General features: G+C 40.1%; 1 long non-coding RNA gene across 1 annotated transcript; it reads left to right on the forward strand.

Annotated features, from left to right (window-relative positions):
* Positions 1-3,902: 3,902 nt before the first annotated feature.
* On the forward strand, positions 3,903-25,036 carry LOC117511565. The gene is made up of 3 exons (XR_004560967.1): positions 3,903-5,088; positions 11,354-11,358; positions 25,023-25,036. It is a non-coding gene; the product is annotated as an uncharacterized LOC117511565 (long non-coding RNA).

Raw genomic sequence — 25,036 nt, forward strand, 5'->3', positions numbered from 1 at the left:
TCAGGAGTGACGTCACATCCCGCGACGGCGATTTCCTGTGACTTCCGCGAGGAAGCGTTCAAAAACGCAAGTGCTGCGTCAGAACTGTTGCAAAATAATAATAATGATCATAATAATTGAAAATTAAATGAAATTAATAAATAATACTAACACGGAAGGGCCATCGGGGCCGCTAAGACGTTCTTTACTCGCTTTGATTTTTTTTTTTTTTTAAATGATGGTGTTCTTTTGGCTTCTCCCTTTCTTCACTCAGGATCACCACAGCAGATCCGAGATGGCTCTGCATGTTGATTTGGCGCAACGTTTACGGCGATTGCCTTTTCTGACGCAACTCCACATCACATGGAGAATGGTCAGGGTCAGGGGTGCTGCTTTCAGAGCTTATCCAATCAGAGTGCCCCTGCTGTCTCTTGGTGAAAAATGGAGAAGAGTGTGGTGAGAGAGCACCATGTGGTTGTGTGTTCTGGCTGCTGAATGTGCACACTCTGCCAGAGAGCTTTTTTTTCAGTGAGTTAGCTTGTAACTAACTCTAATGGAAACTCTGACCCTGCTTTGCAATCAGGAAGCATTTCCGGTTGTGGCAGATCATACAACCATAGACATTACAAAGAGTAGATGCCGCATCGACCGCTGCTGCCTGTAGGGCACCGCAGTCTCGTTTGAACCCTGCGTGATATCATGGGATTTGACCACTTATGGGAACCTGCGCTCCTTTGTGCAATACACAGCATAACTTCACACAGAAAAATGGTGTATTGTTTTGTTTTCGGCTCACCGAAGCAGTCGCAAAAAGTGCTTTTTTCGGTTTCTAGTGGAGAAGGGAAGACGAAGCGAGTGGGTAGGGTTGCCAACCGTCCCTTGAAAAACGGAATCGTCCCTTATTTGGAAATAAAAGTGTGCGTTCCGTATTGACCTGAAACAGGACGCAGTTTGTCCCGTATTTCTGTGAGAATCAAAAAGTCTGTAAAATGTCAGTGGAATTGACTGGCGCTTTATATGGAAACTTACGGTAAATTTGATCCCAGCCTCTCTCCTGCTTTTCACCAATGAGCTGACAGACACGAGTTGACGATACAGAATCACTCTTATCTCATTGGTCGAGGGACATCTGCTCGCAAGAAGATACCGACGTCATGAGCCGACGACGGTCGCTGGACGACAATAACAAAGCAGCAAGGCTGATATCGATACAGACACCGACACTACGGACAGCAATGTCTGTAACGTCGTTACTACTCCTCCTAAAAAAAAACAAAAACAAAAAACAAAACAAAAAAGAATGCAAAAATACAGGGGCGAATGAGAAAAGGAAAATGGCTGGGTGGAAAAGGTGCGTGACAACAGCTATAAGTATTGTAAGTATTGTTTACTTTTCAGACTTTATTTTTTGCACTTTTTATCACACTAAATGTGTAAATGTGCACTGTTACATTGTTTTGCACTGTTACATTGTTTTGGATGATGCAAATTTTCAATTGTTTTTTTGTTAATTTATACAATTTTAAGTTAAGCACTACAGAGATATTTATTTTTAAAGATTTTTTTTTATTATTTTATGCTTTGAAGCAGGACAGAATGCTCATATTGAAATTGAGTGAAAATTTATTTTGCACTAAAAATAAATTGCTAAATAATAATTTGTTTTCCACGTGTTCATATTAGAACAAATGCATGTATGCATCTACTTAAATTCAGGGTCAAGTCAACAGTCAAATGGTTAAAAATCATTTCACACAGACGCTGGGAAGGGTGAAGGCAATGGTCGGTCGGCCCTGGCGAGGTGTCCCTTATTTATTTTTCAGAGAGTTGGCAACCCTACGAGTGGGAGACGTCGTGTCAGTAAGTGTTTGCCTAGACAGCTAGCTGCGTTCTCTCGGCTGCAAAACCGCCTCAATACGTTTGTGCTCAGGACATAAACCGCAACACGTCCACTTTCCTACCGGATCGTCACTTATCCTTTGCATTTTCACTTTGTTTGCGTGTAAATTGCCCCAAAACCCACTGAAAATGCCGTGGTTTTTCCCATGAAAGTAGAGAAATTACATCATATGCATCATATTTTACCCCTTTAGCGGTCGTCCTCAAACGAGACTGCGGTGCCGTATTGGCGCTGACGAGCTGTGGGGCCGCCATCTTAGACCGGTCATCCGACCCACTCCACTCAGTGCTGTTTGACAGCGCAATGAAGTGTCAGTACATTTAATCCACTGTAATTCTCTGAATACTAAACTGATTTTCACACAGTTTTTTTTTCTGCGAGCGTCATACATGTAGCTATGATACAGGACAAATAGTTCAGTATATTTTAGTATTCATAGTGGGATTAACACTAGATTGTTGACAGATATTTTGCAAACACCGTAAACCCACAATGTACACGTATACAAACACTAATATATGGTAAAGAAGCAGATAGTGGCAGTAAAGTAAACTGTTTTAGTAATTTGAAGAGACAATATATGGTTAGGCTATATATAAATACGTACATATATAAACAAAATACTGAATAATATAGCTAATATGAATAACATATTTAATTAATTTAATAATATTATATTTCTATATAAAACATAACAATAGATACAAGATATATATCAGAGAAAATGAAAATATATATAAATCAGAGTATCAATATATAACCCCATTTCCAATGACATTGGGATGTTGTGTGACATGTAAATAAAAACAGAATACAATGATTTGCAAATCCTCTTCAACCTATATTCAGTTGAATACACCACAAAGACAAGATATTTAATGTTCAAACTGATAAACTTTATTGTTTTTGTGCAAATATTTGCTCATTTTGAAATGGATGCCTGCAAACACATTTCAGAAAAGCTGGGACAGTGGTATGTTTACCACTGTGTTACATCACCTTTCCTTCTAACAACACTCAATAAGCGTTTCGGAACTGAGGACACTAATTGTGAGTGTCATGATTGGGTATAAAGGGAGCATCCCCAAAAGGCTCAGCTGTTCACAAGCAAAGATGGGGTGAGGATCACCACTTTATGAACAACTGCGTGAAAAAATAGTCCAACAGTTCAAGAACAATGTTTCTTAATGTTCAATTACAAGGAATTTAGGGATTCCATCATCTACAGTCCATAAAATAATCAGAAGCTTCAGAGACTCTGGAGAACTTTCTACACATTAATGGCAAGGCCGAAAACCAACATTGAGTGCCTGTGACCTTTGATCCCTCAGGCGGCACTGCATTAAAAACTGACATCATTGTGTAAAGGATCTTACCGCATGAACTCAGGAACACTTCAGAAAATCATTGTCAGTTAACACAGTTCTTCGCTACATCTACAAGTGCAAGTTAAAACTCTAACATGCAAAGTGAAAGTCATACATCAACAACATCCAGAAACGCCGCCACCTACTCTGGGCCTGAGCTCATTTGAAATGGACAGAGGTAAAGTGGAAAAGTGTGCTGTGGTCTGATGTGTCCACATTTCAAATTGTTTTTGGAAATCATGGACACCGTGTCGTCCAGACAAAAGAGGAAAAAGACCATCCAGATTGTTACCAGCACAAAGTTCAAAAGCCAACATCTGTGATGGTATGGGGGTGTGTTAGTGCTCATGGCATGGGCAACTTACACATCTGTGATGGCACCATCAATGCTGCAAGGTACATCCAGGTTTTGGAGCAACACATGCTGCCATCCAAGCAACGTCTTTTTCAGGGACGTCCCTGCTTATTTCAGCAAGACAATGCCAAGCCACATTCTGCACGTGTTACAACAGCGTGGCTTCGTAGTAAAAGAGTGCAGGTACTAGACTGGCCTGCCTGCAGTCCAGACCTGTCACCCATTAAAAATGTGTGGCACATTATGAAGCGCAAAATACGACAACGGAGACCCCGGACTGTTAAACAACTGAAGTCACACATGAAGCAAGAATGGGAAAGAATTCCATCTACAAAGCTTCAGCAATTAGTGTCCTCAGTTCCCAAATGCTTATTGAGTGTTGTTAGAAGGAAAGGTGATGTTGTTGGGGTTTTATCTGGTTGGGTTGTTTTGGGGATTTTGGATAGGGTTCTGCCCCATGTCCTTCCTGTCCAGTCTTCCTCTGTTTGGTTGCTTCCCAGGTTCTGGGTATGCATGCGTGTGTGTGTGTGTGTGCATGGAAGTGAGCATGGGTCAGGTCTCCTCTGTTTGGCTGCTTCCCAGGTTCCGGGTTTGCATGTGTGTGTGTATGTGTGTGTGTGTGTGTGTGTGTGTGTGTGTGTGAAAGTGTGATTGTCTCCCTGTCGGTCTCATATGAGCGTGCGTGTGTTCCCGAAGGTGTGTCAAGGGTTTCCTTCCCTTCGTGTCTCTTTCTCCTGACTCACCTGCCGTTGCCATGGTCACGCTTGACAGTCGATATGAGGTGTTACAGCTCCTCTCATATTGCTTCTGTTCTCTTTCCCTCCTTATGGTTTAGAATCTCCGTTTTCACTGTCGGTTTCCGATTATGTGTATCTGTTAATCTGCTCTGGTGTTATGTCACATTTCTAGTCCATTGTGTAGTCTTGGTTTTCTTGTTGGATGTGAAGCTCTAGTGTTTTTCCTCCCGCTCATTGTCTCCACCTGTGTTTCCCCATGTGTGTCACGTAATTCCCACACCTGTGATAATCTGGTAGCGGTTATTTAAGTCACACCTGTTTTTCTTTGTTGCCAGTGTTCTGTCGAGATGTGTGGGTCTGTTAATTTAGGCGTCCCCACACCTAAATTAACAGTTCCGTGGGTCGGGATGACCTTTAACCCCATCGAGTTGTGCGCCCAGTCGCGCTTCACTTTCACTGAATGATTCTTGACCAAGTTAGCTTTTATTGACAGACAAATAAATGTATAAATTGTTCATCCGAACACAGTAATGTGTAAAATAAGTATTCTTAACCTGGAGACTATTTGTTTTATTATTATTATTGTTATGATAATCGTTTGTCAAACTTGCGCCTCAGTGTCTTTTGGACTTTATTGGACAGAGAAATTATTATAATTAAAGTTCAGTTGATATTGGCCCATAGGAAAAACATGTACAATAAAAATATTAGTTTTAGCCTCCAATAAAATGTGCTGTTGTGATTCCAGCAGTTTAAAGCCCTTTTAAACTTGTACAATGTTTATTAATTACTGTGATATTATCATTAATGTGAAAAACTGTACAATAAAAATTGTTAGTTTTAGCCTCCAATAAAATGTGCTGTTGTGATTCCAGCATTTTAAAGCCCTTTTAAACTTGTACAGTGTCTATTAATTATTGTGATATTATCGTTAATGTGAAAAGCTGTAGAATAGAATAGAATAATTCTTTATTGTCCACCGATGTGGAAAATTGTCTTCGGCTCACAAGCACAAAAAAGACAAAAAAAAAAACAGTCATAAAACATTCATACAAACACACGAATAAAACAAAAATAAGATACATAAAATACATGGAAGTAAAGGAAGAAGTAGAATAAGACCTAGTAAGATACATAAAACATACAGTAAGATCTAATAAAATCAAATAAAACAGAAGTAAAGCAGTTCAGGTTTCATTTGTGGAGTGGTCACTTTTTTGAGTTCATTATGGTGACGGCATTTGGTATAAAAGATTTTTTGAAAGAACCTTTGGCCAGAGGAGCTCTGTAGCGCCTCCCAGACTTCAAGAGGTCAAACTGACAGGACAGAGGATGAGAGCTGTCTGTCAGGGCTCTCTCAGCTTTCCTCCTCATCCTGTCAGTGTAAATGTGGGCCAGAGTCTTCTGGGGTTTTCCCACAATTTTTCCCACCATTTTTACAATTCTATTTAATTTGTCCTTACATTTACAACTCAAGTGACCAAACACAAAGATGAAATGTTATGAAATGTGTACAATGAATAATTAGTTTTAGCCTCCAATAAAATGTGCTGTTGTGATTCCAGCATTTTAAAGCCCTTTTAAACTTGTACGATGTTTATTAATTATTGTGATATTATCGTTAATGTGAAAAACTGTACAATAAAAATTGTTAGTTTTAGCCTCCAATAAAATGTACTGTTGTGATTCCAGCATTTTAAAGCCCTTTTAAACTTGTACGATATTTATTAATTATTGTGATATTATCGTTAATGTGAAAAACTGTACAATACAAATTGTTAGTTTTAGCCTCCAATAAAATGTGCTGTTGTGATTCCAGCATTTTAAAGCCCTTTTAAACTTGTACGATGTTTATTAATTATTGTGATATTATCGTTAATGTGAAAAACTGTACAATAAAAATTGTTAGTTTTAGCCTCCAATAAAATGTACTGTTGTGATTCCAGCATTTTAAAGCCCTTTTAAACTTGTACGATATTTATTAATTATTGTGATATTATCGTTAATGTGAAAAACTGTACAATACAAATTGTTAGTTTTAGCCTCCAATAAAATGTGCTGTTGTGATTCCAGCATTTTAAAGCCCTTTTAAACTTGTACAATGTTTATTAATTATTGTGATATTATCGTTAATGTGAAAAACTGTACAATAAAAATTGTTAGTTTTAGCCTCCAATAAAATGTACTGTTGTGATTCCAGCATTTTAAAGCCCTTTTAAACTTGTACAGTGTCTATTAATTATTGTGATATTATCGTTAATGTCAAAAACTGTACAATAAAAATTGTTAGTTTTAGCCTCCAATAAAATGTACTGTTGTGATTCCAGCATTTTAAAGCCCTTTTAAACTTGTACAGTGTCTATTAATTATTGTGATATTATCGTTAATGTCAAAAACTGTACAATAAAAATTGTTAGTTTTAGCCTCCAATAAAATGTACTGTTGTGATTCCAGCATTTTAAAGCCCTTTTAAACTTGTACAGTGTTTACAAAAAAGTAAAACCTCCCATGACTACAATACAGATTGGTAAATTACAGTGTACACTTCTCAAAACTGCCTTTTGTTAAAACAATTAATACATTTTGTTGCTAAACTCAACATGAATGGTTAAAGTGCAGTAGAACTCATTTCGATGGGACACATGAAAAATACTTAATAAATGAAGGCTCCTAAATTCGTATAAAATACATACTAAATAAAGATAAATACAATGTGGGAGTAGATTATGTTGTACAGGTTAAATATACATATACATTAATGCTCCTAATGAAAAAATACAGAAAATGTACTCACTATAGGTGTAAATACATGTAACACAATTCAAATATAACTTACCTCCTCATAACTTGGCATTTCTTATTTTTACAGGCAACTTAAACAATGTAAGAACTCCTAACGTTGTAGCCCTATATATTATCGTAAAAGTACTCAGCATAAAAAGGGCCAAATAAGAATTTATCTATGAATGACCTAGTTACTGTAGGCTGTGCTATGCATTTACTTAATATATTTTGTCACTATTTTTGTCACACATAAATATACACGATTCATTTCATTTGCATGTTCATTGTTTTTCATTTCCAGACACTCAAAATACACAGGATTTACAGAGGCCTTCAACAGTATTTGAACACACAGTATGTCATACATTAATTTATTTGTGCCATTTATAATCCAACAACAACAACAACAAAAAAAAAAAACAGTAGAATTTTCTACAATTACCTTCCTTAAGCTCAAACGGAGAGTGTTGTGTGGGCCGCTGACGAGGAGGTACTGCTGGCCCACTACCAAAGGGCAGCCGGAGGTGACAGCTGTCACTCATCAACTGTGACAGCTGTCACCAATCACCAGGTCATCAACCACACTATACAAGCTGGACGACATCTCCACCTCGTCGCCGAGATATCGTCTACCTACGAGGTAAAACTATCAGCCGTTATTGTGCCGAACGCACGTAATCTGTTCTTGAAACTTTTGCAGACTTACCTGGTGATTACTCGCAGCTGGAGCTGGGGTTTGCGGATTGTGGAGGAGTTGACGCTCTTCACTCCTCACATAAAACTCGATAAGTAGTTATTCAGGCTCTGCACGAACTGTGTACTTGTTTCGGAGGTGGAGGTGTCTTTCCCACCTTAACAGAAACTATTGTTCCAGCTGACTGTTTACTGGGTGTGTTTCCACACACTCATTATATCTGTTTCTCTGCTTCCTGCCAGCAGTACCAGATCCGACAGTCGGAGACGGTGACCACCTGGGGACTCAGGACTTGGCGGCTCCAGTATCCTTCGGGTTCGGTGGCAGTGGAAATCGTGTGGGATCCGGTTCTTCTCGGGACAGACGTCTCCTACCCTCGAGCCTGCCCACATGTCACCTTGTACATTTTGATTGTAACCCAAATTCTGTGTTTGTCTGTATTCTCGTTGTGCACATTTCACAACAGTAAAGTGTTGTATTTTGGCTCATCTATTGTCCGTTCATTTACGCCCCCTGTTGTGGGTCCGTGTCGTTACACTTTCCCAACAGAGAGCACATTTTTATAATTACAAATATAAAGATGATGAGTTGTAAAGTAATTGAATGCTTTGGTATTAATACCTGTAAATAATAAGTTTTATTGCCAGTTTTCTTCAGACAGGTCAGGGGATGGACACTAACATTTCCAGTCACTGAATGTCTTGAACTTTATTGACATCAATTATGGACAAATACAAACAGTATGGCACTTTATGGTAAATCTGTGTGGAGCATTTTTTACATTTAATTTATATAGCATGTAGTTTTGTAGTTCCTAGGGTTTGTAAGAGTAGAATGGGAGGCAGAGCCTTCAGCTTTCAGGCTCCTCTCCTGTGGAACCAGCTCCCAATTCAGATCAGGGAGACAGACACCCTCTCTACTTTTAAGATTAGGCTTAAAACTTTCCTTTTTGCTAAAGCTTATAGTTAGGGCTGGATCAGGTGACCCTGAACCATCCCTTAGTTATGCTGCTATAGACTGCTGGGGAGTTCCCACGATGCACTGTTTCTTTCTCTTTTTGCTCTTTATGCACCACTCTGCATTTAATCATTAGTGATTGATCTCTGCTCCCCTCCACAGCATGTCTTTTTCCTGGTTCTCTCCCTCAGCCCCAACCAGTCCCAGCAGAAGACTGCCCCTCCCTGAGCCTGGTTCTGCTGGAGGTTTCTTCCTGTTAAAAGGGAGATTTTCCTTCCCACTGTAGCCAAGTGCTTGCTCACAGGGGGTCATTTTGACCGTTGGGGTTTTTACGTAATTATTGTATGGCCTTGCCTTACAATATAAAGCGCCTTGGGGCAACTGTTTGTTGTGATTTGGCGCTATATAAATAAAATTGATTGAGTTGATTGATAGCACCAAATCACAACAAAGTTGCCTCAAGGCACTTTACACAAGGTCTAATCTTACCAACCCCTAGAGCAAGCACACAGGCAACAGTGGTAAGGAAAAACTCCCTCTGATTTCAGGAAGAAACCTCAAGCAGACCAGACTCAAAGGGGCGACCCTCTGCTTGGGCCATCTTGCAGACACTTTACAAAACAAATATACAAGGAATTTTGCCGATGCGCAGGATGGGAGGGTTGCATAAGTTGACAACACTCTCATCTCGGGATGGAGCCGCACCTCAGAGAAAAAAAAACATAATCAGGCATCATAAAGACAACAAATACAGTGTAATTTGTCAGCATTAAGCAACAAGAAAAACAGAAGAAATACTAAGGTGATCGCCGGCCACTAGCCCAAAGCTTCACTAAAAGACCCACAATTTAGATAAAGTTGAGGCCGTGACACACTCAGTTTACTAATAAAATGAATTAAAAGAGTAAAAAGCATAGTAACATACTATACCAATGTGCTAGCCATACAAAAGGGAAAATAAGTGCGTCTGACGTCTGGATTTCAAAGTCTCTATACAGATCTATGTTTTATTGATGCAGGGAGATCATTCCACAGAACAGACTGGACTTAATGCTGGACTGCAGTAAACCAGAAAATAGAATATTGCAGTAGTCCAATCTAGAAGAAACAAATGCATGAATCAGCATCAGCCATAGACAGGATGGGATGAATCTTTACTGTATGTCGCAATTGAAAGAAAGCAGTCCTCCTAATATCGCTAATGTGGAGGTCAAAGGACAACACAGGATCAACAATTACCCCAAGGTTCCTCACTTTGTCAGTGTAATGTATGACATATGAGCCTAGGCTTAGCGTTAACTGGTCAAAGTGATACCGATGTCTCACTGGACCAAGAACCATCATTTCAGTCTTTTCAGAGTTTAAAAGTAGGAAGCTTCTCACTGATGCAAGGCAATCTTCTAAGGATTTTATGTGGATGAGAAATAGTCCACACAGGTGTCAGCACCACAGGCAGGGGCCATCCAGCATTCTTCACATCATCAGTGGGCCTGTGAAAGGCAGACTGCAGCATGCACTACCCGCCTTAGGTCTTCCACCTCACAGTTCATCTGGCCCTTCAGTTCGGTTCCAGCCGTCGTTCGTACCTCTGACTGAGAGAAAAAGAGCAGAATAAGTCAGCCGGAAAAAAGAAAAAAACAAACAAACACCTAAGGTAAAATTCATCAGCAGTAAAACAGAGGAATAACTAAGGTGATCACCAGCCGCTAGTCTTAAGCTTCACTTACAGACCCCAAATTCAACAGGTGCACGATAAGAGAAAGCTCTGTGACCCGCAGACTTTTTATTCTGTTTCTCTCACTCAAATTGCCACAGACAAGATACAGCAATTAATCCACAATTATTACTTGTTTACAGTAATAATAGCACACATCAGAATTAAGACAACACATATACATTTGACATTGTTTATGTGCACTAAACTTGAAACAGTCCGTTTTCTGAATTGAGGCTGTGAGTGTGTGGTAGCCACTGCAACAGGAGTCGCGTCACCATCAGCTTGGGGGGAACAGGGACCTGCCACAGCTAATACTGCGCAGACCCCAGAGGGGAGAAGGAGTGGCTTGAGCAGTAGCCGGGATGGGGTGCGTGATGGGGGCAGGAAGGGAGGTGGGGGGAAGTGGAGCATGCTTCAGTCTTTGTCCATTTGTGAGTCAGTTACTGTCCTTGTACTGGAGTTAGAGAGATAAGGAGGCAGCCAATATTCAACAAGGCCGTAGAGATTCTTCTGGAGGAAAACAATGGGGCATTTTATCCTTCAGAGGCTGATAAGCCTGCCGTGTTTGTGGTTGAGCAGTGAAATATACTTTTTCAGCTTCACATCAACAAACCAGATCCCAAATTATGAAAATTCTGTCACGCCCGGCGGGTGCCAGGCACCAGAAGTGTTTGGACCCAAAATGCAAACTCTCGGACTACTGGATGTAGAAGTACTCATGGTCTTTAATTCAGGCTCTGGTTCGGTACACAGGTGATCAGTCGGCGAGGCAGAAGCACAAACAGGGTCAGGCAAAAATGCAGTCATGGGCAAGCAGGGTTCAAAGGCACAAGCAGACACAGACATCATGAGCAAGGCAAAAGGTGCAGTCAAAAAACACAAAGCAGGATCTGGATACACAGCAAAAACAGGACTAGACAAAGCGCTGGTGAGTGTACAAAGACAACAAACGAGCAAAGGTGTGGTGGCTGGGTGGAGATTAAATAAGACAGGAGTTAACTAGGTGCAAGTGAGGAACAATCAAGAAGGGGGCGTGGCTAGTGAACGAAGATACTTCATAGTGCAAGACAGTGAGGGAGGACAACACAAGGTGGAGTGAAGAAAAGACAAAGATATGTGAACAGGTGCACAGAGTGTGAGTGAAAGAAGACAAAGCAGACAGAGTTAAAGTGAGAGAAAAACATGACAGGTGCAGGATGCGAAGTGAACATTAATAACTGGGCGTGAGACATGTTAAGTGAACATAAATAACTGGGTGTGAGACGAGGACATGAAAGCAGGTGCAGGATGTGAAGTGGGAACAAGAGGCAAAAACAAAACTGAGCTACAACTGAATCATATTTCCGTGAACAGGAATCAGACATGAACAAGAGACTAGACTAAACATGAACTGGCGAGACAGACTTAATCAGGACAGAAAAGCAGACCGGAGATAAACTAGATAAAACTGCTCAGAGAATAATAAGAAATTAAACACCATGACAGAACTAATACTGGAACAGGCAGACATAAACTCTAAGTAGAAAAGAAACAAAACCAGACAAAGTGCAAACAGAAATGAGAACAGCATAAATGAGCAAATGATAACTAAATGATCAACTATGAAAACAAAGATTAACAGAAAGGAATTGAGACATGATCAGAATATAAATGTAACAAGGAAAGCGACAAAGCAAAATTAGAACGTAGAATAAACACATGATGAAAGTAACAAAACAGAACTGAGAATAACCATATGATGAAAATAATATGACTAGTGAATAGTAACAAGAACAAAGTGACAAGAAAAACATGACAGAATAAATCATGATGAAAATAAATAGTAATAAATCAAAGCTGCAGCAGATGGGAAACCATGAAAAGAGGAAAATCAAGGGCTTAGCGCCCTGACCGGGCCCAGTCCCTGACAAATTCCCCAGCCTCTGAAATCTTCACCTTCTCCTGCAAGGTGCACATTTGCTCCGAGATGTTATCCAGTTTGCGTCTGAGTTCAAGGGTTAATGCAGTCTGAGAATGCATTGCCTTGCCCAACTCATTAATCATGACAGACAAGCGAGGGGTTGTGGTTTTGGCGGCAGCTGTCTTGCCAATTTTCCAGTAGGTCAGGGCAGCACATGAGCCAATAAGTAACAGCCCTCCTACTATGAAACCAAATATGAATAAATCCTTGACGTCCTCCACAGAGAATCGTGCAAAGCATGTGACCCACCACGTCTCCCAGGCATTGGGAACATAGCCTGCAGGGTAAATTCCCTCTGGGAACACAGGGTCCCCCGGCCCTGATCTTCTTGTAGAAAAAAAATGGTGTCAATAGTGTTCAGAGACCAGCTGATCAATTCCATGGTTAATCCAATATAGTTTGAAGAATTCACAGCCCGGTGAAGTAGGGACTTTGAAGGTTGGAGCAGAGATAGAGGAGAGAGGAGGAGATGCGTCCGCCCTCGCTGGAGTCCCAAGCTGCATCACCCATCTGATCACTGTGGGTGATCAGAGAGACATTTTTGAAGAATAAAATGAATAATAAATAAAACTTTGCAAATTGGAATGAGGCTAACACTGTGGTGTTGTGTTGTTAAACTACATTACCCAGAATGGTTGTGGGTGGGACTTGCAGAACGCAACATGGCGGCAGTATTGAAACCCACGCTGACCGTCTCGATGCCTTATTAAATGCACTATCACGCATAACAAACACAATGTAGGCTTTGAGTTTATGTTCTAATTCATTCAAACTATTTCTTTGCATTTAGATCTTGTGTTTTCATTTTTAACAAAGTTCTGTTTTTGGTTGTTTGATGGAGAAGAAATGGACTTTATAGTGGATCTACAGGGAACTGAAGAGTGTCTGTACTGTATTGTACTGTACAACCATGTCATTGAACTTTATACAGACAGAAAGAAAGAAGATGGACTTTGTCTTCGATGAGTTTAACTGATGACATTTTTTAAAATGTTGTTACTTAGTATCATTTCTAAAAAAAATTCTGCTGGTGTTCCAAGAGATGACCATACAGAAAACCATATTCCAGTATCTCATCTAGTTCCTGAAATCCAGTCATTATCGTATTTTGTATTGCATGTTGTTTTGTATCACACTGCTCTCAGAAAGCGTGAAGGATATGTTCCAGTGTTGCACTGATTGAATAATAACTGCAGCATCTAATTTAGACTTTAGACTTAGACTTAGACAACTTTATTCATCCCACCAGGGGCAATTGGTTTTGGCAGCCTGCATACCGGCACATTAACATACAACAACAAAACAAAAAACAGAATAAGATAAAAAAAATATATATATATATATATACAACATCCATACATCCTCATACCTATACATCTACACCTCACAAAGAATTTAAAAGACGGATAACAGAAGGGATAAAGGATTTTAACAATCGATTCGTCCTGCAGACAGGTGAAACATAACGTCGACCCGAAGGCAACAGAGAAAATTCACCTGCTAGCACATGTCCGGAAGAAGACAAAATACATCTTGCCTTCCTTATCATTTGTTGTTCACAAAAACTAGCTAGGTCTCTAGTTTCCATTCCAATGATCTTTGAACATATCCTTGTAATACTATACAACCTATTTTTATCCTTCAGAGCCAAGCTGGGACCTCCTAACGTCCTTTTCCCGCCTGATACGCAAATTGGAGTGGATCTATATTCCCCTCCATATTTGCTATTATCATATTCTTCATGATTTTCTCAAAGACCTTCATGCACAATGATGTAAGCGCTACGGGTCTGAAGTCATTAAACTGCTTAGGGAATGAATTTTTCGGGACAGGAATTATGAGTGATGATTTCCATAAGTCCGGTACTTGACCACAAATAAGTGACCTCCGAAAGATATAAAGGAGGACACTACTAAGTTGGTCAGCACAATACTTTAGTGTGTGTCCACAAATTCCATCTGGACCGCAAGACTTCCTTACATTAACCTTCTCCAGAAGTTTTTTCACACTATCCTCACTAATGGCTATCCCATCATCAGTAGCAGAGGGAGTACTTTCCAGGGGGAGTTTCTCTGCAACCTCATGGTTCTCAAACCGGGAATAAAAGCAGTTGAATGCATTTGGCAGATCCTCCTCGCAGCTCCCCTCTACTTTAATTGGTGCTTTATTATTATCCTGTTGAACGTTAGTAACTGAAGCCATAGATTTAATGTCTCTCCAGGCCGCCCGCAGGTCGCCACTGCTATACATATATTCTACTTTATCCTTATAAGCTCTCTTCGCTTTCCGGATTTCATTCATAACCTCTTTGTTAATTTCTTTCTTTTCCCTATTATTTCCTATAAAAAAATTTTTTTTCTTCTTATTTAAGACACCCTTTAAATTTTTGGTAACCCACGGTTTGTTATTAGCATAGCTAATAATATTCTTTTGAGGGATATTAATGTTGACACAGAAAGAAATATAAGAAGAAACAGTCTGTGTCAATTTACTACTGGCTCCCGGCGTTACTGCTCTAATCTGATTCCTCCAAAACAAACGTGCAGAGCAGTTTGAACCAGAGCGTGCTCGTCACTCAGCACACAAAGTCCCTTATCAAACCTGAAACGAGGGATGCACCGATCCACAATTTTTCACTTCCGATCCGATCCTGATAACTGAATTTGGATATCTGCTGATACCGATACTTTTCCGATCCGATACGAGAGCTCTGTTTGCTTGAATATTATTATTATTATTGTGGTTGTTGATTTTATATGAGGATTTTCTTAAAAATGAGACCTGAAAGTTGAGCTACAATTTGCCAGAAGGTGTATCTAAGATGAAAGCTTAGATTTGATGTTTTGGTGAAAGAATTAAGTATTTTTATTTTAATAGACTATTATAGCCTTATTTTTAAAGACTTAAAGAGAAAAGACAGCACTCTCTCTCTCTCTGCCTGTCTCCCTCTCTCTCTCTCTCTCTCTCTCTCCCTCTCTCTCTGTCTTTCGCTCTCTCTCTCTTTCTCTCTCTCCCTCATCTCTCTCTTTTTCTCTCTCACTGTTTCTGTGCTGCGCAAACATCGAACTTTTTGGAAACACAAAGACTTTCATCTGTAAAATAAATATCATTGATGCTCACGCACAGGATTTTAATGGACACTTTTTCCCTTTCAGCGGACAGAATCTCTGTTCTCTGTCTTCCTCGGCTGCACACTGAGCTAGTGTTTTACAGCCTCGGGATAGTGAAGCGGTTAACTTTTCAGCACACATTTTCAGCAACAATTCAGTTAATTTTTCTGAAAATCCAATTTGAAGCCGAGAGCCCAGTGGAAATTAGCCGTTACCCACAGCTAGAACACTACGGAAGAGATCATCAATAGTTTTGGGATAATTCAGGGGTCTCCAGTGACCTTGACCCCTCCTGTCTCTCTTATCCCGCGCGTCCATTGATTTGAAAGAAGGTTTTGACCAGTTATTTAAATTTAAACACAATTACCCTGAGGGCTAATCCACCGCTTAGAGATTTATTAAACAGAATTTAAATGTCACAGAATTAAACAGAATTCAAGTTTTACAGAATGAGTGAAACAGATTAAATCATACCCAGAAGTTCTGAGCATCCCAGGAGCTAAGAGCTTCCAACCAGGCGTCTGGTGTTCCAGCAAGCTCTCACCAAAGAGAAACCCTGAACAGTGGGCTGGGCTCTGTTTTTATACTCCTCTGTCTTCCTATGCTAGTACAAAGTTTCGTGCTAATCTGAGGCGTTGTCCTTCATCTGAGTGGTCTTCATCCCTCTGCTTCATGGCATTGGTCCTGAAAGACTGTCAGCAAGTCTGATCACCACGGTTATACCACAAGAATATTAGCACATCTCAAAATTGCACAACCTTCTGACAAACAAGTCTAATCATACCCGTGTATCAAGTTTAGTCTCCTTATCTTGCAGACTGTGGTCAGTGCTGGCATCCTGTTCCATATGCTGTTTGCAACATATGGATGTTTCTCAGTATATCTTTCTGGGCCTCACTGAAAAAGGGACACATTATCTTTACAACACTTTGAAAATGATTTTATAAGTAAACCATCTTTAAAACAGCATGCTAAGAAACTAAACTGATAATTAAAGCAAAAGCAAATATAAGCCTAAACATAACATGCCTTTAATTTGGTACACACAATACACAGTTCAGAAGCATACAAACATATATTTCAAAACTATTTGAACATATAGATATAATCTAATTAGGGCAGCACGGTGGATTAGTGGTTAGCACTGTTGCCTCACAGCGAGAAGGTCGTGGGTTCAGTTCCCGTGGCCTTTCTGTGTGGAGTTTGCATGTTCTCCCCATGTGTGTGTGGGTTTCCTCCGGGTGCTCCGGTTTCCTCCCACATCCAAAAACATGCGGGTTAGGTGGATTGGAGTCTTTAAATTGTCAGTAGGTGTGTGTGGGTGTGTCTGTGTTTGTTTGTCTGTTTGTGGCCCTGCAACAGACTGGTGTCCTGTCCTGGGTGTACCCCGCCTCGTGCTCAATGACTGCTGGGATAGGCTCCAGCCCCTCGCGACCCTTAATTGGACTAAGCGGTAGACGATGGATGGATATCATCTAATTAACCTTAGCTATTGATTACATGTTTAATAAGCATTGATAAATATTGATCACTATGAGTATATGAGTAATATATTGTTCAACAGCAACAAGCTCTATTAATATATAAATGATCACTTCCAAACATTAGAACACACTCATAAATGTAACAATATATTCTTGGCTCAATAAAAGACAAAGAATAATATGATGATTCTGAAAGGGGGGAAAAAATCACAAATGGTTAATGCATATTTAAGCACATTTAGGATATATTCCTTCAACAGATAATATGAGCAGACTATTGCACCTAATAAGTCTGATGCTGTCTGAGTTATTTTCATTAGTTACTTCATCCAAACCATCAACATGTTTATTAGACCCCATTCCTACCAGGCTGCTCAAGGAAGCCCTACCATTATTTAATGCTTCGATCTTAAATATGATCAATCTATCTTTGTTAGTTGGCTATGTACCACAGGCTTTTAAGGTGGCAGTAATTAAACCATTACTTAAAAAGCCATCACTTGACCCAGCTATCTTAGCTAATTATAGGCCAATCTCCAACCTTCCTTTTCTCTCAAAAATTCTTGAAAGGGTAGTTGTAAAACAGCTAACTGATCATCTGCAGAGGAATGGTCTATTTGAAGAGTTTCAGTCAGGTTTTAGAATTCATCATAGTACAGAAACAGCATTAGTGAAGGTTACAAATGATCTTCTTATGGCCTCGGACAGTGGACTCATCTCTGTGCTTGTTCTGTTAGACCTCAGTGCTGCTTTTGATACTGTTGACCATAAAATTTTATTACAGAGATTAGAGCATGCCATAGGTATTAAAGGCACTGCGCTGCAGTGGTTTGAATCATATTTGTCTAATAGATTACAATTTGTTCATGTAAATGGGGAATCTTCTTCACAGACTAAAGTTAATTATGGAGTTCCACAAGGTTCTGTGCTAGGACCAATTTTATTCACTTTATATATGCTTCCCTTAGGCAGTATTATTAGACGGTATTGCTTAAATTTTCATTGTTACGCAGATGATACCCAGCTTTATCTATCCATGAAGCCAGAGGACACACACCAATTAGCTAAACTGCAGGATTGTCTTACAGACATAAAGACATGGATGACCTCTAATTTCCTGCTTTTAAACTCAGATAAAACTGAAGTTATTGTACTTGGCCCCACAAATCTTAGAAACATGGTGTCTAACCAGATCCTTACTCTGGATGGCATTACCCTGACCTCTAGTATTACTGTGAGAAATCTTGGAGTCATTTTTGATCAGGATATGTCATTCAAAGCGCATATTAAACAAATATGTAGGACTGCTTTTTTGCATTTACGCAATATCTCTAAAATCAGAAAGGTCTTGTCTCAGAGTGATGCTGAAAAACTAATTCATGCATTTATTTCCTCTAGGCTGGACTATTGTAATTCATTATTATCAGGTTGTCCTAAAAGTTCCCTAAAAAGCCTTCAGTTAATTCAAAATGCTGCAGCTAGAGTGCTGACGGGGACTAGAAGGAGGGAGCATATCACCCATATTGGCCTCTCTTCATTGGCTTCCTGTTAATTCTAGAATAGAATTTAAAATTCTTCTTCTTACTTATAAGGTTTTGAATAATCAGGTCCCATCTTATCTTAGGGACCTCGTAGTACCATATCACCCCAATAGAGCGCTTCGCTCTCAGACTGCAGGCTTACTTGTAGTTCCTAGGGTTTGTAAGAGTAGAATGGGAGGCAGAGCCTTCAGCTTTCAGGCTCCTCTCCTGTGGAACCAGCTCCCAATTCAGATCAGGGAGACAGACACCCTCTCTACTTTTAAGATTAGGCTTAAAACTTTCCTTTTTGCTAAAGCTTATAGTTAGGGCTGGATCAGGTGACCCTGAACCATCCCTTAGTTATGCTGCTATAGACGTAGACTGCTGGGGGGTTCCCATGATGCACTGTTTCTTTCTCTTTTTGCTCTGTATGCACCACTCTGCATTTAATCATTAGTGATCGATCTCTGCTCCCCTCCACAGCATGTCTTTTTCCTGGTTCTCTCCCTCAGCCCCAACCAGTCCCAGCAGAAGACTGCCCCTCCCTGAGCCTGGTTCTGCTGGAGGTTTCTTCCTGTTAAAAGGGAGTTTTTCCTTCCCACTGTAGCCAAGTGCTTGCTCACAGGGGGTCGTTTTGACCGTTGGGGTTTTACATCATTATTGTATGGCCTTGCCTTACAATATAAAGCGCCTTGGGGCAACTGTTTGTTGTGATTTGGCGCTATATAAAAAAAAATTGATTGATTGATTGATTGATGCGGAGAAGGCTTTTGATCGTGTGCAGTGGGACTTTTTATTTGCAGCTTTATCACATTTCGGGCTTTCATATTCATTTATTAGATGGGTAAAACTGTTGTAGAATAGTCGTAAGGCATCTGTGATAACGAATGGTGTCTTGTCACCCTTTAGCCACAAGACAGGGGTGTCCTCTCTCACCCTTGATGTTAAATATTTCATTCACTGGCGGTCATCATAAGAGGTAATACAGATATAAGGGATATAGAGAGAGGCTGCAAACAACACAAATTGCTGCTTTATGCAGATGATATACTGGTCCTACTGGAAGACCCAAGTCACTCAACACCTCACCTAATGGAAACAATACAAATTTATTCTAATGTATCAGGATATAAAATTAACTGGACAAAGTCGGAAGCAATGCCAATATCTGGGATTAGTAGTAGAGATATAATGCAAAATTTAGTTTTAAGTGGATACCAAAAGGAATGACATATTTAGGAATTAAAATATGCAGGGAGGTGGAAGAAATGCCATATTTAAACTTTGATCCACTTTTACAAAAGATAAAAATTAATTTGGACAAGTGGAATAAAAAGGTTGACATTGTGGGGAAGAGTGAATGTAATTAAAATGGTGGTTTCACCACAGTTCAACTACCCTCTTACGAGGTCTGTCAATAAAGTAACGGTCCTTTTTATTTTTTTCAAAAACTACAACTCCTGGCAAAAATTATGGAATCACCGGCCTTGGAGGATGTTCATTCAGTTGTTTAATTTTGTAGAAAAAAAGCAGATCACAGACATGACACAAAACTAAAGTCATTTCAAATGACAACTTTCTGGCTTTAAGAAACACTATAAGAAATCAAGAAAAAAAGATTGTGGCAGTCAGTAACGGTTACTTTTTTAGACCAAGCAGAGGAAAAAAATATGGAATCACTCAATTCTGAGGAAAAAATTATGGAATCACCCTGTAAATTTTCATCCCCCAAACTAACACCTGCATCAAATCAGATCTACTCGTTGACATTGACCCTATGTGTATTTTTACAAGGAATGTTTTCACAGTTTTTGCTCTATGGCAAGATGCATTATCATCTTGAAACATCCCCAAACATCCTTTCAATTGTCCAAAATATCAACGTAAACTTGTGCATTTATTGATGATGTAATGAATCTCCCCAGTGCCTTTACCTTACATGCAGCCCCATATCATCAATGACTGTGGAAATTTACATGTTCTCTTCAGGCAGTCATCATTATAAATCTCATTGGAATGGCACCAAACAAAAGTTCCAGCATCATCACCTTGCCCAATGCAGATTCGAGATTCATCACTGAATATGACTTTCATCCAGTCATCCACAGTCCATGAATGCTTTTCCTTAGCCCATTGTAACCTTGTTTTTTTTCTGTTTAGGTGTTAATGATGGCTTTCGTTTAGCTTTTCTGTATGTAAATCCCATTTCCTTTAGGCGGTTTCTTACAGTTCGGTCACAGACGTTGACTCCAGTTTCCTCCCATTCGTTCCTCATTTGTTTTGTTGTGCATTTTTCGATTTTTGAGACATATTGTTTTAAGTTTTCTGTCTTGACGCTTTGATGTCTTCCTTGGTCTACCAGTATGTTTGCCTTTAACAACCTTCCCATGTTGTTTGTATTTGGTCCAGAGTTTAGACACAGCTGACTGTGAATAACCAACATCTTTTGCAACATTGCATGATGATTTACTCTCTTTTAAGAGTTTGATAATCCTCTCCTTTGTTTCAATTGACATCTCTTGTGTTGGAGCCATGATTCATGTCAGTCCACTTGGTGCAACAGCTCTCCAAGGTGTGTTCACTCCTTTTTAGATGCAGACTAACGAGCAGATCTGATATGATGCAGGCGTTAGTTTTGGGGATGAAAATTTACACTGTGATTCCATAATTTTTTCCTCAGAATTGAGTAATTCCATATTTTTTTCCTCTGCTTGGTCTAAAAAAGTAACCGTTACTGACTGCCACAATCTTTTTTTCTTGATTTCTTATAGTGTTTCTTAAAGCCAGAAAGTTGCCATTTGAAATGACTTTAGTTTTGTGTCATGTCTGTGATCTGCTTTTTTTCTACAAAATTAAACAACTGAATGAACATCCTCAGAGGCTGGTGATTCCATAATTTTTGCCAGGGGTTGTATATGGATTTCATTCATATGTTTTTACGTGTTTGGACATGTCCAGCTCTCCACAATTTCTCTGATACTTACTGGACTGGTAAGCACTGAAAGCTGAGATAGCCATGTCCAAACTTGTCCTCTGACACGCCGAAACGGAGGTGTTCCTTTGTCTCGCTTCCAAAGCGAATCGGTCTTTTTATTTTTTATTTTTTTTTCTAAAACTATATGGATTTCATTCATGTTTTTACGTCAGACATGCTTGAACCCTCGTGCGCATGCGTGAGTTTTTCTACGCCTGTCTGTGACGTCATCCGCCTGTGAGCACTCCTTGTGGGAGGAGTCGTCCAGCCCCTCGTCGGAATTCCTTTGTCTGAGAAGTTGCTGAGAGACTGGCGCTTTGTTTGATCAAAATGTTTTCTAAACCTGTGAGGCACATCGAAGTGGACACGGTTCGAAAAATTAAGCTGGTTTTCGGTGAAAATTTTAACGGCTGATGAGAGATTTTGAGGTGATACTGTCACTTTAAGGACTTCCCACGCAGCGGGACGTCGCGCAGCGGTCCCAGGCGCCGTCGTCAGCCTGTTTCAAGCTGAAAACCTCCACATTTCAGGCTCTATTGATCCAGGACGTCGTGAGAGAACAGAGACGTTTCAGAAGAAGACGGTTTCAGCATTTTATCCGGATATTCCATTGTTAAAGGAGATTTTTTTAATGAAAGACGTGCGGACGGGTCCGCGCGTCGGGACGCAGCCGGCGCGGTGCGGCGGCACAGGAAAAACACCTCCGTGTTGATAACCATTTGTAAAATCCAGGCGGCTTTTGATGGCTTTCAGTGGAGTGAGTATCTGAGAAATTGTTTAACAGTTGGGCATGTTCCAACTTGTCCTTAAGGCTTCCAACAGAGGTGTTTTTCCTGTGGCGGAGCGTCGTGGCGGCTGCGAGCAGACTATGCTATGGATACTGAGCCTGAGCCTGGTTCTGCTGGAGGTTTCTTCCTGTTAAAAGGGAGTTTTTCCTTCCCACTGTAGCCAAGTGCTTGCTCACAGGGGGTCGTTTTGACCGTTGGGGTTTTACATAATTATTGTATGGCCTTGCCTTACAATATAAAGCGCCTTGGGGCAACTGTTTGTTGTGATTTGGCGCTATATAAAAAAATTGATTGATTGATTGATTAATACTTTTATTTGCATACGGGAGCCCTGCTTGTTGATGTTGGAATGTACTGTGTGATTGTCATACACCAAGTGAATACTCTAATAAAAACTTGAATTATATTAAAAAAAGGCCGTGGCTATGGGTACGGACCTGTATCTACAGAGACCGTTCTAAAGATACACATGGTGTCTTACCAACCAATCAAAACGAGCAAATATGTCCGTACCCATACCATATGCGGCTAAAGGTCTGGTGTCATGTACAATTCTTTCCGCCGTACAGTTCTTTCCGCCTCGCTTAGAAAACAGCGCTTGGAACTTGAGGTGGATGGATGATGAAAGAAGCAAAACACCTTCGCAGTTTACGTCGATATTTTAATTAATTTCTTCATTTACATTTGATGAATTTCTTAACTTACAGCAGCTTCATTAAACAAATGTGCTCGAATGATTATGAGCATGACGGCAAGCTTACAGGCTAACCTCTGCTATCACTAGAAGACAGTTGCCAGTTATGGCTTCTGAAACAAGGGAGAAAAAAGAAACAGCACAGTTCAGCTGAAGCATTAGTGGACGTAAAATATTCTGTCTGTTAAGAGCTTCACCTCTTGTTCCACGTGTGTATTTCCCACCGGTGTCACATACGTCCACTCACTGAACCTCGGTTCGTACCTTTAGCAGTCCCGCAGAAGATACAGATTTACGTACCCATAGCCACTTCGGAAAAAACAGTGTGTGATTGTGTGTGAGTGCGAGTGATTGCGTCAACGCACTACATCACAGCGCAGCTCATGTGATTGAATATAACGAGATGTTAAATCCATCATGAACATAATTTTACAGCTATGCATAAGAAGGAATGAACATGCAACTGTTTAATCAAGCCGTTACAATATAAATTTACAAATACTACCTTTTAGACTATTCCGAATGCGTTCTCCACCTCATGAAGTGCAGAGAGAAAAGCAGCAGCTGGAATGGTCCTCTGTGATTGCGGAAACAATTAGAGGTGTTTCAACAGCCAAACTCTGAGAGAAAATGATTAATCTGCTACGAAATAATTATTTTATATATGCAGCGTCCAGCGCACTAAGCGTGGCATCCAGCTGGGAACACAGCGGGTGGCATTGTCACAACGAAGTCCGCAGGAGTGTAGAACCAAAATGCATGCAAGTGTCATGATACCTTTACCATGGCAAAGTGCAGCCAAAAACAAACAAACAAACAAACAAAAAAACAAAACAAAACAAAAAAACAAGCAGCCATCAGGCCACCAGGAAAAATCCCTGTACTTTACCACCCTTGCCTCTCTACCACACTCTCCTTTACTTTGGACAGTTGACCCCAACTATTTAAACTCATCAACTTTCACCACTTCTACTCCTTGTAACTGCACTATTCCATCAGGCTCCCTCTCATTCACGTACCCATGTACTCAGTTTTGCTCCTACGGACTTTCATTCCCCTGCTCTCCAGAGCGTATCTCCACATTTCCAAGCTAGCAACCTACTCTCTACTCTCACTACAGATCACAATGTCATCTGCAAACATCATAGTCCACGGAGACCAGGGGTGAAAATAAGCCGGAACCAAAAAGGTTATATATTAGTACTACAGTTCGCACTCCCAGTGCTGCCCACTAAAAGTGAATGTCCCTTCATGGACAGTGACGTGACAACTCCTAACAGGGCAAAATATTGATGAAATTCCTAGATGTTAATGCATTTTCATATATAACCTCTGCATTTTCATATATAACCGCAGTGGTGCGCCGTACCAGGAAGATTCCACCCTCAGCCGGAACGCATGGTACACAGTACTGGTGTCACGTCTGAGTGCTGCCCTCGTCTGAGAAGCAGTGGCAAAACACAGAATGTATTAATACACTTAGATCTCAATTCCAAACAAATTGAAATCAATGAAAAATACAGTGACTTCGTTGAACAAAGTCTATCTTTGGTGAATTGAAAACTCCTGAATAGTATGTTTCACTGGTAACAGCTGATCAGAGAAAGGGGAGCTGCCAGACCATCCGGATGTTTATATACAGACCCACACATGTGCACTTGTAAATGGGATCCCTCAGATTGGGGGAATGCTGAGACTGTGGAAGATGTCTACAGTCTTTTTTTTTTTTTTTCATTTTTCTCTCCTTATTTACATATTTTGAAACAGTATAACAATCCTCAGTCAATTTTTGATCAGTGCGTGATGAAGCAAGCGGACAGAATTCTTTCTGACTCCTCCCATGTTCTGCACACGCAATACGAGTTGCTACCATCGGGCCGGCGTTTCAGAGTCCCCCATTGCAGACTGAATAGATATAGGAACTCTTTTGTTCCTATATCATAGCCCTTAACAAATATCATAATAAACACCGCTAACAATCAGGCACATTAGGAGGTTTTAGTACTTGTATGTTTT

The sequence above is a fragment of the Thalassophryne amazonica genome, chromosome 6, assembly GCF_902500255.1.
Source record: "Thalassophryne amazonica chromosome 6, fThaAma1.1, whole genome shotgun sequence".
NCBI classification, from domain to species: domain Eukaryota; kingdom Metazoa; phylum Chordata; class Actinopteri; order Batrachoidiformes; family Batrachoididae; genus Thalassophryne; species Thalassophryne amazonica.